The sequence below is a fragment of the Panthera onca genome, chromosome C2, assembly GCF_046562875.1.
Source record: "Panthera onca isolate mPanOnc1 chromosome C2, mPanOnc1 haplotype 2, whole genome shotgun sequence".
NCBI lineage: Eukaryota > Metazoa > Chordata > Mammalia > Carnivora > Felidae > Panthera > Panthera onca.
In genome coordinates this window covers 132,201,561-132,215,791 of record NC_138347.1, presented here as the reverse complement: position 1 = coordinate 132,215,791, position 14,231 = coordinate 132,201,561, and the positions used below count along the sequence as shown (strand labels likewise).

At 42.4% G+C, this 14,231-nt stretch overlaps 1 protein-coding gene across 1 annotated transcript in view; it reads left to right on the top strand.

Moving 5' to 3' along the window:
* The first annotated feature begins 2,423 nt into the window (after nt 1-2,423).
* COL6A6 (collagen type VI alpha 6 chain) overlaps nt 2,424-14,231 on the top strand; it is a 164,366-nt gene continuing 152,558 nt past the window's right edge. The window contains exon 1 of the mRNA XM_078432352.2: nt 2,424-2,633. The gene's annotated coding sequence lies outside the window, so the exon portion shown is untranslated. The remainder of the gene's footprint in view (nt 2,634-14,231) is intronic.

The window sequence follows — 14,231 nt, the reverse complement described above, 5'->3', positions numbered from 1 at the left end:
TTTTCCTTATTCTTGAATACAGAAAGAGGAAAAAATTTATTTTATTTTCTATTTTTATTAAAAATATTTTTAATTTTTTCTACTCTATTTTTTACTTTTTTGCAAACTTTTAGTTTCTATTATACCTCTATCATTTCACAAAAGTCCTAAGTATGAATGGACAAGGCTCCCAAAGTCCCAACACTGTCATGGCAAACCAGCTCATATGTATGGCTTAGGTTAATTGTTGCCTTTGTCTTCTGATGTAATGTCCAGTTTTGATGAGGGTGTCATGGGGTCCAAAAGTCCATTCAAGTACAAATGGTACCCACACTTCCACTGAAGTGGAATCTGAAGTTACAGATGCTCCTTAAGAAGCTCCAGAAATCTAGCAAAGAACACTGGCTACTTCTTCATCATTGATCATATGATGACTCTCATTTCTCTGGAAATCAAGGATTGCATAATGGGAAAAACTAAGTCCAGTCTAGGCAACCACCTGCATTCATAAGATTCAAAGACCTTTCTTCTTTCTCGGCCTTGTTGCTGTAGTCCAGGTGAAAGGAAACCTAATTCTTGGGTGATGGTCAAAGTTTGATCCAGTCATGAAAATTAGTTTGGACATCAAAAGATCCAGGACAGAAGACAGAGTGATTTCAGATGTCCCCAAACAGGATGTCGGGGGGACTTGGCTTGTTGTTAAAGCAGTGCTATCAAGCCTTTCCATTGAACTGATGTGATCATTGATCCTGGTTGGGCCATCAATCACAGGCATGTGACTCCCAGCTGCCTTTTCTATCAGACTGGTATTCTCTATAGGGCTAAAATAGAATGGGCATTTTTTGTACATGGGGTACACTTTCAAAACTAGCTTGGGATGGGCTGGCAATTGGCTAAAAACCCTGCCACCAGGAATTACATCTGCCATTTTCAATAATGACCCAGAATAAGAAAAATATACTTGTGTTTTGAAGCATATTGTTAAAATAATAACACTATATGAGAATATGAAAACTTGAATTGCTTACTTTTACTCATTTTAGGTAAAATAAGTAATAATTTGAGATGTTCCAATGTTTGCTCTTTCTGCTGTTGTTCGAATGCTCTCCCAGCTTCCCTTGCACCGAAGCCAAAGGACTCTTGGAAGAGTCATGGTTTTGAAGTCACCTGTCCTGGTGCTGCTCTGCCATGCCTGTGAACCAGAATATGAAGTCTCCTGACCCAGGGCATTGAATAAGGCACATGAGAAAGTGCTTTGCTGTTTACATTCCACTGGGGAAGAAACTGAGGTTAACGGCCTGGCCCAAGTTGCAATTGGTGATGGTCTGAGACTTGAAGTTTTGCCTCAGATTCCAGAAGAATTCCCATTCCGTGGGAACAATCTCTCTTTTGAACTTGTCACATCTGCCAGGCTGACAGTCCATGCTATAAAAGACAACTCCAGAACCCGGCTGCTTGCATTCGGGTGCCAGTTCTACGACTGACAAGATTACCATTCTTTAAATTTATTTTTTTTCTTTATTTAGGATGACCATAAACAGATTTTAAACAATAAACACTCTTGGTTCCACAGAAGGAGGGTAGTGCTCCCTCTCTCTTCTCAGCCTTTGCAGGTGCTGATGCACTAGTCTGGGACCCTCTTTGCCCTGCTTTTATGCTTAGCTCCCTCTTCAGTTTTCAGTTTGGACTTAATTTCCTCAGAGAAGCTTCTTTTGGCCTTCCAAGGTTGAGTGTAGATCCCCTTTTCTGTATTCCCAATTCCTGTTTCCACGTCTGGCCCCCACTGAGACCACCAGCTAAAAACCAGACTTGGTTTTGTATCCCAGGCACCTACTAGCACAAACGAAGTGCTCAAATATTTGATGAACGAATAAATGGATAAAGGAATGCACAGTGAGCAAGAAAAAGTCAGCAGACGAAAAGAGTCAAGGATATTCTCGAGACCCCAAATTCTGAGCACCCCGACAGCGCTCGACCCCCAACCTTGGGGCCGCGCAGCGGCTGGACTCCACTCCCAGGCAAGAGGAAGTTCCCATCGTCCAAAGACTCTGGGGCTTCCTCGCTAGCCCCTGCCTTCTTCAGGAAGACTCTAGAACACAGACAAAGCCGCCAAGCGACAGTTCCCACAGTAGGAGCAGAAATGCAGTCTCTCTGCCCTCCGATCTCGCGCACTATCCTTCCGCGGGGCGCAGAGAAGGCGCGCACGGTGAACGCCCCAATCTCCCCGCCCTCAGTACCCTCCCCGGGTCTAGAGTTGAGGGTCGGGGTTCCCTGCACGGGAGAAGTTGGTGGGGGCAATTACAGTCTCCCTAACCCCCAATTCCCGCTTCCGTCACCCGCCCCCCTCCCAGGGGACGTGCGCTGGACCCGGGGCCGCCGGGGCGGGGAAGGGTCGGGCCGGGGCGGGGAGAAACGTTTATATAGCGGCAAGGAGGGATGTGGGAGCTGCCGCCCGCCTGCGGGACACCGGGAGGCGAGAGGCTGCCCGCGTCGTCGCCGGTTCCTTCTCGAGTTCCCGAGGCCCCCACCGTCGCCCCGCGGTCGGCGGCACTGGGCGCGGCGCTCCCGGCGGTGCGCTCGGTGCGCTCAGTGCGCGCGCGCGCGCGGAGGAAACCCACGCAGCGCTTGGCAAGTGCAGGGCTGAGTGCCCCGAGGTAAGTCCTGAAGCCGTTTGCAAGTGGTTAGTAGTGGCAGGGGAGGGACCGGCCAGATGGAGAGGGAGCTGCGTGAAGATTGTGGTGAAAAGGAAAGAAGTGAATTTCAGAAACTCGAAATCGCCTCCTTGCGTTTTTCACATCCTCAGAGCAGTTATCCCTTCTCACCCCATCTTCTAGTTTCCTGCATCCCTCTGTAGGCAAACATACAACCTACTCTGCTGTCACTCTCTGCTCAGGGTCCCTTGTCCCCCACTGCACACGCATGTGCCTTGAAGCCCGAAAGGTGCCTTGGGGACCCTACATTGTCCCCAAACCCAGCGCAGGGGCCGGTGTGTGGCAGGCACCCAGGACTATGGGGAGGGATGAATGAGGTTAACCAGCCTGGGTCGGGGAAAAAGTCCCTCCCAAGTCTGTGCAGACCCAGTCTGTACTTTTGCTTCTGTATACCTCATCCAAATTTATTAAAGATGGTTGGGTTTTTTATTGTTGTCTCAGGGAAGGGGAGAAAGAAAAAAAATGCACCCATTTATGAATGCTTAGTAACATCTGCAGTGAGTGGAACCCCAACTACCTGGCTCAATATCAAATGTTCAAATAATTTTGTTGAGGGGAGGAGGCAAGCTGCAAGAGGGAAAAACATTGGAACGAGAAAGTGATTTCTTCTTGATTTCTTCTGTTTCCTTTCGTGGTAAAAATCACTCATTTCTCCTTTTAGGCATCTACTCTATGGAGATATTTAAAGATGATCTTTGCCAGTGGGGGAAAAAGTTTTGGTAGGGGCGAGGGGTGATAAGGAATATCAGAGATGTTGGCAGAAATCATTAAGATTTGAGATACAAGAATATTAGAAGTCCTTTGTTAAGAATTTCTATAGTTACAGAATCAGCAGTCATGTTGCTTTTTAAAGGAAGGATCTATTAATGAGCAGTATTTTTAATACAAGAATTTCAAGGATGCCATTTTGAAGTTACAATGTAAACTTACTGTTAAGCGTCCCCATAGGTGAGATCACTTAACATAAAAATCCTAAAGAGTCTGCATAAAGTGATTTAAAACACTTTTTAAAAAACTTTTAAAGTTTAAAGCGTTAATTTTTTTTCCTTGTAAAAGTTGTCAGTTTCCTTCCTCCTCCCTCATTTTATTCCAAAATATTAGAAGTGCCCAAGAAAACCTGAAAAGAAGGCTTTTCTGGCACTAGGAAGTCCATGTGATTTCAGATCTTGTGCAGTGTGAAATCAAACTTTATGATTTACATAAAAGGCTTTATGTGAAACACCCACTGAAGGATGTTCAGCTTTTTTTTTAAGTGGTAAAAGCCTTTTAATTTTACTAAATGTTCTTGTGATTCTTTTAAAAGACCATCATTAAATATAAATACTTGCAATTTCCATTTTTCCTATTCCCTTCAGATAGTTGGAATTTCAGAAAAGTTTGAATCATTGGATGTTTGTAAAGAAAAGATTTGTTTATTTATTTATTTATTTATTTATTTATTTATTTGCATAGACAGTGTTAAGAACAGCTAATCAAGTCACCAAATGAAGGTTACATTATAAGAATCGTGAATAAAAGTTGGTGTGTTATTTATTCATCTATGTACGTATTATTGTATGCAGTCTGATGTCTAAAACAGTCTTAAAAATGGCTGAAAAAAAATTCCCTGTCAGTAAATATCCCCATTGCTAGAATTTCAGAAAAATATGTGATTGCTACCTATACCCTCTGTAAATAAATAAAAGTCTCTGTAAAGACCAATGGGGACGTTTTTGTGACCAAAGAATGGTCACCTCTACAGTCCCAAGAAGTAAGTATGAAGATTCGGTTTTCTATACTACTTTTATGAATGTCATGAATATAAGACTTTTCCGGGGTGATCAGATGTTGGCCAATATCTTTTTTTCCTCTCTTCCTGACCTTTTTGCTGTTGTCCTTGTTATTTAAAGTAGGAAGTGGTTTAGCTTTGCTCTGAAACAGGTCTAGATTCAAGTTTCAGATTAGTCGGGACATTCATTTAACCTCTCTGAGGCTTCTCGCACCTGTCACATGGAACAGTGATACCTCCCTACCTCACAGGGATGTGTGGGAAAAAGAAGATCCTTAGACAATGCCAGACGTAAGTGCTCAGTAAATGAAAGTGGCGGTGATGATGATGGTAACACTTACAGATCAAAGCAAATAGAAGGGTTCCAAATAATTCAGTTAATGTTGGGCCCAATTTTACTCCATGTTTTGACCTCACTGAAATACCTTGTTTCCATGGAGTATAACACATGATTAATGGAAACGTGTTACTCGCCAAACATCGCAATCTCCCTTTCCCCCTGGAAGTGTTCCAATCTGTCGAGATCACTTAAGGAAAGACCTGTCACTCAAGTCCTGGTGCTGCTGTCCTGGAAGAGATGTTTGAGAGTTGTTCCTACCCTGATTTCACTGTGTGTGTCTTCGTATCTTATGCTTTACAATTTCAGGAAACTTTTTCTAGAGAAGTCAAATTGTTCCTGCAAGTGGAAGGCTGTGAGAAGTGCACTCAGTGTTTCAGTTTCTTTGGATCGTGATTCTGTGATAACAAAAATACCTTTCTGTTTTTGGCAATTTCTGCTTTTCAGAATTTTAAGATAAAGACCCCAATTCAACCTGAAGTTCTTTAAGGGAGTGGAGAGTTAAAAGGCACAGAGGATAGGGGCTCCTGGGTGGCTCAGTCGGTTAAGCATCGTCTTTGGCCTAAGTCATGATCTTGCTGTTCCCGAGTTTGAACCCCACATCGGGCTCTGTGCTGACAGCTCAGAGCCTGGAGCCTCTTTCAGATTCTGTGTCTCCCTCTCTCTATCTGCCCCTCCCACACTCACACTCTGTCTCTGTCTCTCTCTCTCAAAAATAAACATTTTTTAAAATTTATATTTATTAAAAAGGCACATTTTTTCTTTTTTCTTTTTTTTTTCCCCCCCACAAAACAGCAATTAACTGAAGGCCAGACTCTTTAATGAAGGAATAGTTAGAGAGACTTGGTCTCACATCCTGTCTTGATTCTTCTCCCTCCTTCCAAACTTGCCTTTTCTTGGGGTGACCTCAAGGCCCTGGCAGGGGAATTTGGAAGGGAACCAGTAAAAATGGACATTGTTTGGCTAACATAAACCATGTGCACAAGAAAAGATCTCTTATGTTTCTCAGCATCCCTAACGCTTGCTTCCACAGTACCTGGCATTAGTACATCCTCAATAAATAAGTGATAAATGAATGACCTAAAATTTCAAAAGTCTGGCTGAAGTATGCATCTTGTGTAAATCTGGAGCCATTGCCCTTTGAGATCCACTAACATGCAAAACCTCAGGCGAGATTAAGGATGCAGCATGACCTCTGCTTGTGTCTCATCTTCTGAGACACAGTTTTGCTAAAGCAAAAAGCAACTGACTATAAATCTGACCTTTATGAATTGTCTTCATTGACTGAGATAAACCTAAAAACGAATACTTTTTATGTTTCCAAATAACAAGTTCAAGGAAATTTACTGGTTTAATTTTGCCACGAGTGGAAAGTTTTCTCCCAAATGCTCAAGCAGTAGAGAGGAAGGAAGAAAGATACAGCATGCTGACTAACTGTGTATTATGAATGGAAGCCTCAACATTCTCCTCGAGTCACAAAGACATAATAAATATACATTTAACCATTCTCCAACCATTTACAACTAAGGATTGGGTATTGATTTGACTCTAAAATGTTTTTGCAATGCTCTAAGTACTGTATCCTAGACTTTAGAGAGGAAAGATTTTGCCAGACTTAGTTGGCAAAGATTTTTGTGTTGGCTTGAAAAACCATAAGCTAATCACTTATTGAGTTCTTTAAAAACAAGTTGATTAATGTTTGGCAAGAAATTCTGACTAAAAGTCTCCATTACATGAGTCCAAATACAATAGAACTTTGAAGATCATGAGCGAGTCATAGTCACATTTGACTATTACCATTTGGTGGAAAATAATCCCACAGTGTGTCAAGTGGCCCATGTGCCATCTTTTGGTCCCCCCACCCCACCAGAGCCAGCATGTGTAGTTTTAACTCTATAAGCACATTTACTTTCACACTTCTCTGGGACAGTTAGACTCTATAATACTAAGAAGATGATGTTACACATTGGAACAGATTTCTCTCAGGTCCAGGCTTTTCTCCACTGGCTAGCAGATGACGTCAGAACAGCTCCCCGCCCCCCCCATTCCCTCTGCTTTCATTGTTTTGGTAAACACTGCAGGATTCTTACATCAAGCACCTGTGAAGACCTGAGGGCTTTCTCTGGCCTTGGGAGGATGCCCGAGTCATGTGGAATAGGCCAGAAGGGCCTGGGAGTTAACACCCCTGGGAGCAACCCCTCACCCAGTAACACATGTATATTGGTGACTATCCCAGCTTTCTTCTCTCTTGGGGAAGGCAGCCCTTGAGGTATGACCTGTATATTCTTCCAGAGGTTCTGCCCAAGGGATTGAGCTGCAGCTGCCAAGAGTGACAACCTATCTGTCCACTACTAATTCTACATTGGCTTCCTTCCTTTCTCTGTCTCACTCCCCTGCTCCTCTACCAGTGCTTCCAGAGATCACTTGCTAAATAAAGTAATTGCACAAATTCTAGTCCAGAATCTGCTTTTGGCGAAAGCAGATTACTACCCTAATCTTGTTAGCTAACTACCCTAAGTTTGTTAGCTATTTCAGTAAATGCAGTGTCTTAGGTATGAAGTATACTATAGATTCCACTCTAGCCAAAAATTGAATCAAGAATGGAATTCTTGATTTCCACACTAAAGAACAGAATTTTGTCCCTAGCCACTGGTAGTTCACTTGTATCTGGGACAGTTAGTTTGTTGTTCCTGACCCAGTCCTGGATTCCTGTCAGCCCTTTGAGAGCTATGTTGTGGGGACATGGAGGGAGATATTAGTAAGGACTCAGGTGACCCCATTATTAGAGAAAAAGTGTATTCTGCTGGTTATGAGAAGCAACTCAAATACATGCTCTGTGAATATGGAAGCGCCCTCTCTATATTTCCGTTGGGTGTTTCAATCTCTCCCTCAGGTTTGGTCACCATTTGCTTACTGTGTTAGAGTTCTCCATTGAAACCAGATCATTAGTTAGGTACATAGAAATATGTAAGAGGAGATTTATTATAGGAATTGGTTCACACAATTATGGAAGCTGAGAAGTCCTATAATCTGCCATTTGTAAACCGGAGAACCAGGAATGCCTGTAGTGTAACTCAATCCAAGACTGAACGCCTGAGAGCCGGGAGGGCCAATGTCTGAGGGCAGGGGTAAATGGATGTTTCAACTTAAGCAAAAAGAGCACATTTGCCCTCCCTCTTTCTTTTTGTTCTATTCAGGTCATCAATGGATTGCATGATGCTCACTTGCTTTGGGGAAGGTGATCTTCTTTACTCATTCTATCGATTCAAATACTAATCTCTTCTGGAAACACCTCACTGGTACACCCAGAAATAATGTTTTCCCATCCCTTAGTTCAGTCAAGTTGACATATAAAATTATCCATACAGTTGCCAGGTACTTCCTAATCTATCCCCCCAAGCCAGATCTCTCTTCAGAACTCCAGACCCAGATATCTCACTGCTCACAGTGCACTTGAACGTCTTCCACTCCAAACCCAACAAGTGCCAAATGGTATTTACTATCTTACCCACACACCTTCCCCTCTTCCTACATATGGCACAACCCAATGGCTCCACCAGAAGACTCTGGAGTAGTCCTGAAGCCCTGTCCTTCTCTCAGCCCTCCTCAATAGTCCCATTTCATCAATCTCCGAGTCCTAACAATTTCATTTCCAAAAAATCTCCCTGTCACCTGTGCTCCTAGTTCCCAAACACCATCCTTTCTTTCCCCCAGACAACAACTACCTTCTAGCACACCTACTGCCCCCATATTTCAGCCTTAGTGAGCTTCCTAAAACCTGTACTTTCCTCTGTTTATTCCAGTGCCTTTGGATAAAATCCAAAATCCTTACCATGGTTGAGAATCATCCCACAGTCTAACTTTATCTACTTCTCCTTTCTCATGCCTTTCTATTTCTCTCCTTATCCACAAGTTCTTTAAAAAGACCTTGCTCTCTCCCACCTCCTGCTATTTGCATTTGGATTCCCCCTACCTAGCACAGTGTTCTCTAGATTCTGAATCTGGCCCACTCCTTTTCTTCCGTGAAGTCTCAGCTAATATGTCTATCCATTGAGAAAGCATTACTGGACCATCTCTGGTATGGAGGTACCCTGCCCTGGGTTCCCACAGTACCCTAGGCTTCCAGTCATATTGCTCTTCAACTAAACTGTGATTATTTCATCTTTCATGTTCACTAAGCTATCTTCAGAGCTAGCCACTTAGTAGCTATATCTGTTGTATGAATAGATGAGCTGAGATTAGGTTTCTTACTAGCTGATGATCATGGGCAGGTCACTTAAGCTCTCTGAACTTTACTTTCCTCATCTAAAGTAAAAACCATATCCAAGCACAGGATGATTAGGGAGACCTGATGAGATTATGGATATTTGGTTTTTGGCACATAGTTGACCCTCAGTAAATAATAGTTCCTTTGAATACCTAGAATTTTATAAGTACTATGCTTCTTGACCCTGTGGTGTTCTGAGACAGTAAAGGCCACATTTCAGGAGGTATAAGTTAAAAGGCCACTTTGCTATACTAAGGGCTTTGAGTGAAACCCAGTGGAAAGAAAGTGTCATTTAGCCAAAAGCATCCTGCTTGTCAGATGTCCTTTCAAACTGTGCATGGAGTGTGTTTTTGGAAATGAAATTGACATAATAATATATAATGGTATCTAATTCCTTCACATAGTTTCTTCCAAACAATCCTTATCCTCAAGCTTCAACATCTGTATTCCCTGGATTAATGCCATTAATCCAGTTTCTAACCAGAGGAGCTTTATCCAAGAGCTTTCCCTTAGAAAACGATTCCCAACTGCAATTCCTTCTTTATCCACCCCCCCCTTTTCCATTATTATTTTCATGATCCTATAACACCAGTAAGCGCCTAATTGTTGGGCCCCCCGGGACCTGTCATGAAAATGTTCACAAACCCTGATGCATGCTTGTAGGCGACTTAACTGGGCAGAGGCAAGTACTAAATAAATTAATGGATTTGTACTGGTCAATGATTAAGGCAAAGAACTTTTTAGATTTTACTAGTGGGGAGTGAGTTAAAGACATAATTGTGTTGGAAATTAGAGTAATAGCACCTCAGGGAGCTATCAGCACAATTTAAAGATTTTTACGTATTATTTGGTAAGTTACCACTTTGGCACACTTACTTAAGTCTATAGCAAATGCTTTCAAGCTCACCAGCCAGGAGTGCTCTGCCTGTCTTCAACACACAGTTTGTAAATCTTCTTTGTTTCCACATATCCCAACAATTTGGGCACATGTAGTCATTTGTAACTAACAGCCATTATACTAAGAATAATAGGTAAATTGATGTTGATGGTGTTGTCTGTTAGAGACCCGCCTCATAAATCCATAAATATGTATCCCTAGATGCAAAATACTTTAGGTAGGTGTCTGTTTTCTCCCTAAAACTTGAGGGTTTTCATTTATCTCTTCCTTTATTTTATATCTCAGTGCCCCATCTATTCTTTCAGTTTCTTCATGGAGAGAGTTGCAATTAGACATAGGTGTTCCATTGTCATCTCAATCAGCAGCTGTAAAAGTTACTGAGTTGGGTAGTGCATTGGACACTGAAAGAGAGGTTGTGATTTTGTACATTGCATACCTGCTAAACTCTTCACTGAGAAAGGAGGCATGTGCCCTGCACTCAGAGCTGTAGCCATGTCACCAGCTTCAGCCAGTAAGCAAGAGGTGACCTGGCCAGAACCAGCCCAAGTAGAAGGAGATGGATGGCTCTGGGTTCACTCACCAGATCTTTGAATACTCCAAACCGAGGGCATTATGTCAATTGCCTCAGCACTTATTAAGCACTTTATATATATTATCTCATTTAATCCTTGCAACAACTCAGTGAGGAACATACCAGACCCACAGATGAGGGTCCGAGGTTTCAAGGTGCATCAGTTACTAGCTAGTGGAGGATTTGAATTCAGGATGTGGTAACCCAGTCCTCGACACTGCTACCTATTTGGCTGGGTAAGCTAAAAAATGTGTGCTTCAAAAATGTCAAAAAAAAGTATAAAAAAAAAAATGTGTGCTTCAAAAGCCTAGAAGCTTCCATTGTTGATGCTCAACTTAGATCCCTGCATGGTTAGAATAATAGTTCAGAAGTCATATTTTCACTGGTAAGTAGAAATTTTGACTCTTTTTTTAGGGGAGGGAAGAAAGGGAGAGTGCTGAACTCAGCATGAACATAAAGTCCCAAAGAGATGATGTTTGAGTAGCTACAAAACTCAGTAGCTTTATTCTCTGTCACTGAAATTGACTTTGGTTAATATTTTCAAAAGTCCATTCTCATTTTGCTGTTTGACTTTCATAGAATCCTAGAATTTCAGAGCAAAAATGGGTCTTTAAATCATTTCAACTATTTTTTTTTTTGTAAACAAAGTGATTGCTTCCTCCCCCACCCTTCCCCACAATTAAAACCCTTTGATGATTTCCCACTGATCTTGGGATAAAGACAGAAATCATAGACAGATCCTGCAAAGCCATGCATTGGCCAGTTCTTTTCCAGCCTTATCAGGTACCATGCTTTGCTCTGTGTTCTATTCATACTGGACTTCCTTTGATCCTTGACCGCTCTGTTCTCCTTCCTACCACAGGACTTTTACACAAATTTTCCTCCCTTCTGGAGCACCACACCCTGAGTTAATTCTCACTATTCCTCTAGATACTAGCTTAAACAGCAGTCCTTTAAGGAAGCCTTTCCTGAGTTATCAATTTCCCCTATTATATCTCATCACAGTATATAATAATCCAAAAATACATTAAGTACCTTTTCATGTATAAGCTTTATTTTAGGTGATGGAAAACAAGATGGACAAAGTCCCTCCTCCAGGGAGGATATAGACAATAAAGAAGTCCACAAAGAACGTCCAGGTGGTGTTAAACGCCAGGGAAACAACAACAACAACAACAACAAAACAAAAAGCAACAGTTATTTAGGGGGCCAGTTACTGGCTCTGACAAAATGGGAGGCTGTCCTGGATGGGGTGGCCAGGAGGCCTCTCTGAGGAGGTAACATTTGGGCAGAGACCTGAGTGAACACAGGAATGAAACGAGGCTGCCTTAGGGGAAAGGAAAGGATGTTTCCAAGCAGACACAACTTGGGAGTATTCAAGAAGAGCAAGGAGGCCAGTGTGGCTGGAATGAAGGGCACGAGAGGCAGAGTGAAGAGGATGATATTGGAGATTGTGGGGCATGGCCAGTGTCATGGAGAGCCCATGAGCCATACGTGTGGCATGGGAGTCTAATCTAAGCCTGATGGAAAGTCGTGGGAGATTTTGACCAGGGAAATACTGACCTCATGTGTGGCCTTGAAAGATCACTCTGACTCCTGTGTGAAGAATGTATGAAGAAGGGCAAGGGTCAAAGCATGGAGATCTGTTAGTATAGTAATCCAGGCAACAAGAAGCAATGGAGGCATGGGTGTGGTGGGAGGTGGTAAGAAGTGGTTAGATCTGGAATATATTTTGAAGGTACTGTTGACCAGACTGACTGATGGTCCAGCTATGGAGTCTCAGAGAAATCTCTTCTTTACAACGTGTAACATAGTTGTAATTTTACACTTGATGTAACTCTTTCGAAAACAACTCTCTCAATGGACTGGAAGATCCGTGAAGACAAAGACCATGTCTGGTTTTACTTTTTTTTTGTCTACATACTACCTAACACTGTGCCTATAAATAAGTGAATGGGTAAATATACTAAAATCACCTTACTTTACAGGTGAGCAAAATGAGTCTCTGAGAGGTTAAGTTTAAAGGACTGGCCTAAGGGGGTACCTGGGTGGCCCAGTCAGTTGAGCATCTGACTTCGGCTCAGGTCATGATCTCACAGGTCTGTGAGTTCGAGTCCTGCGTTGGGCTCTGTGCTGACAGCTTGGAGCCTGGAGCCGGCTTCGGATTCTGTGTCTCCCTCTCTCTCTGCCCCTCCCCCACTCATGCTCTGTCTCTCTCTCTCTCTCTCTCTCTCTCTGTCAAAAATAAACATTAAAAATTTTTTTTTTAAATAATAAAGGACTGTCCTAAGGTTTCTCAGCTCAGACTAGAATCTATGTCTCCACACTCCTCATTCAGGCTGTTTTCCCTCTTGCACTAGAGCCCCTCCCAAACACCATGCTCTTTCATTTGGGGAGGGAGGGATTACCAAAATGTCCTACAAATGTCCGCAACGGCTGACTTGTCTGTTGAGGCAGGCATTGTTCTAATCACTTTTGAGACTCTTTGGAGGCAACGTGAGTTTGTGACATTTCTTCTTTCCTCCTTTGAGCTTGTTTTCTTCTCCAGGAAAACCATTGATCTTATCCCACTCTTAGTGTTATACATAGCACCCAAAGTTGGTCATCCTAAGTCATCTGACCTGTGTCCTGTTTTGAAAGACACTAAAGCTTAGACAAGAGCAGCTGGTGTGCATAATCTCCACATAAAAAGTTAGCCATTCAAAAATGTTCACTCCCCAAGGGCATTTTGAAAAAATAAATCAGTTAAGGCACGCTGTGATTAAGAGGAAAGAAAGAATAGGATGCCATTAAGAGTTTCCTCGGTTCTCTTGGAAGGGAAAAGCTGCCTGAAATGTAACTTTCTCAAGCAATGATCATATCCTTGGACTGCTGCCTTTCTAAAGTCCCAAGATATATATATATATATATATATATATATATATATATATATATATATATATATTTCATTTAACGAACAGCTGGTAAAATTGGATCCTTGGTCTGCAGAGGTTTACCAAAGAATTTCAGTGTTTCTGTGTGACTGAATACTAATATCTAACCCTGGAATACAAAAAGAGGAAATTAATTCTACTAGCTGCTCATCATCCAGGACCTTCTAGGTTGCACCCTCCCTGGTCTGCATAGTAATCCGTTCTCTTCGTTCCCATCAAGCTACTTGCAACATTACCTTTTCTCTTTTCATTATTCTCTCTTGGAAGCAGCACTCAATGTACTTTGTACCTTTCAGAGCACTTTCTCCTGTCCTGAGACCCAGACTTCACCCTCCTGAGGCTTCCAGTCTAGTGAGAGGCCAAACATGAATGAGATAAACACTCAAATGAACGTTTACTCACAGATTTGAGATGATGTGCTATGAAGAAAATTAAAAAGATGCCATGAGAGAGAAAAATCGCCAAGGAGAGCAAATCTATAAGGAGAGGAGAGGACCTCCCTGCATAAGTAGTATTGCAAGGAAGGCCTAGAGGATGAGGCCTAAGTAGGAGTCAAATGGGCAGGGGCTTGGCTTCTCAAACTTTGATGTGTACACAAACTGCCTGGGGATCTTGTTCCACTACAGGCTGATTCTCTAAGGTTGGGATTCAGCATTTCCAGTCAGCCCCCAGTCATGCTGAGGAAGCTCAGCCAAGAACCACACCTTGAGTAGCAAACAGTGTAGGGCAAGGGTTGGCAAAGCTTTTTCTGTGGAGAGCTAGAAAGT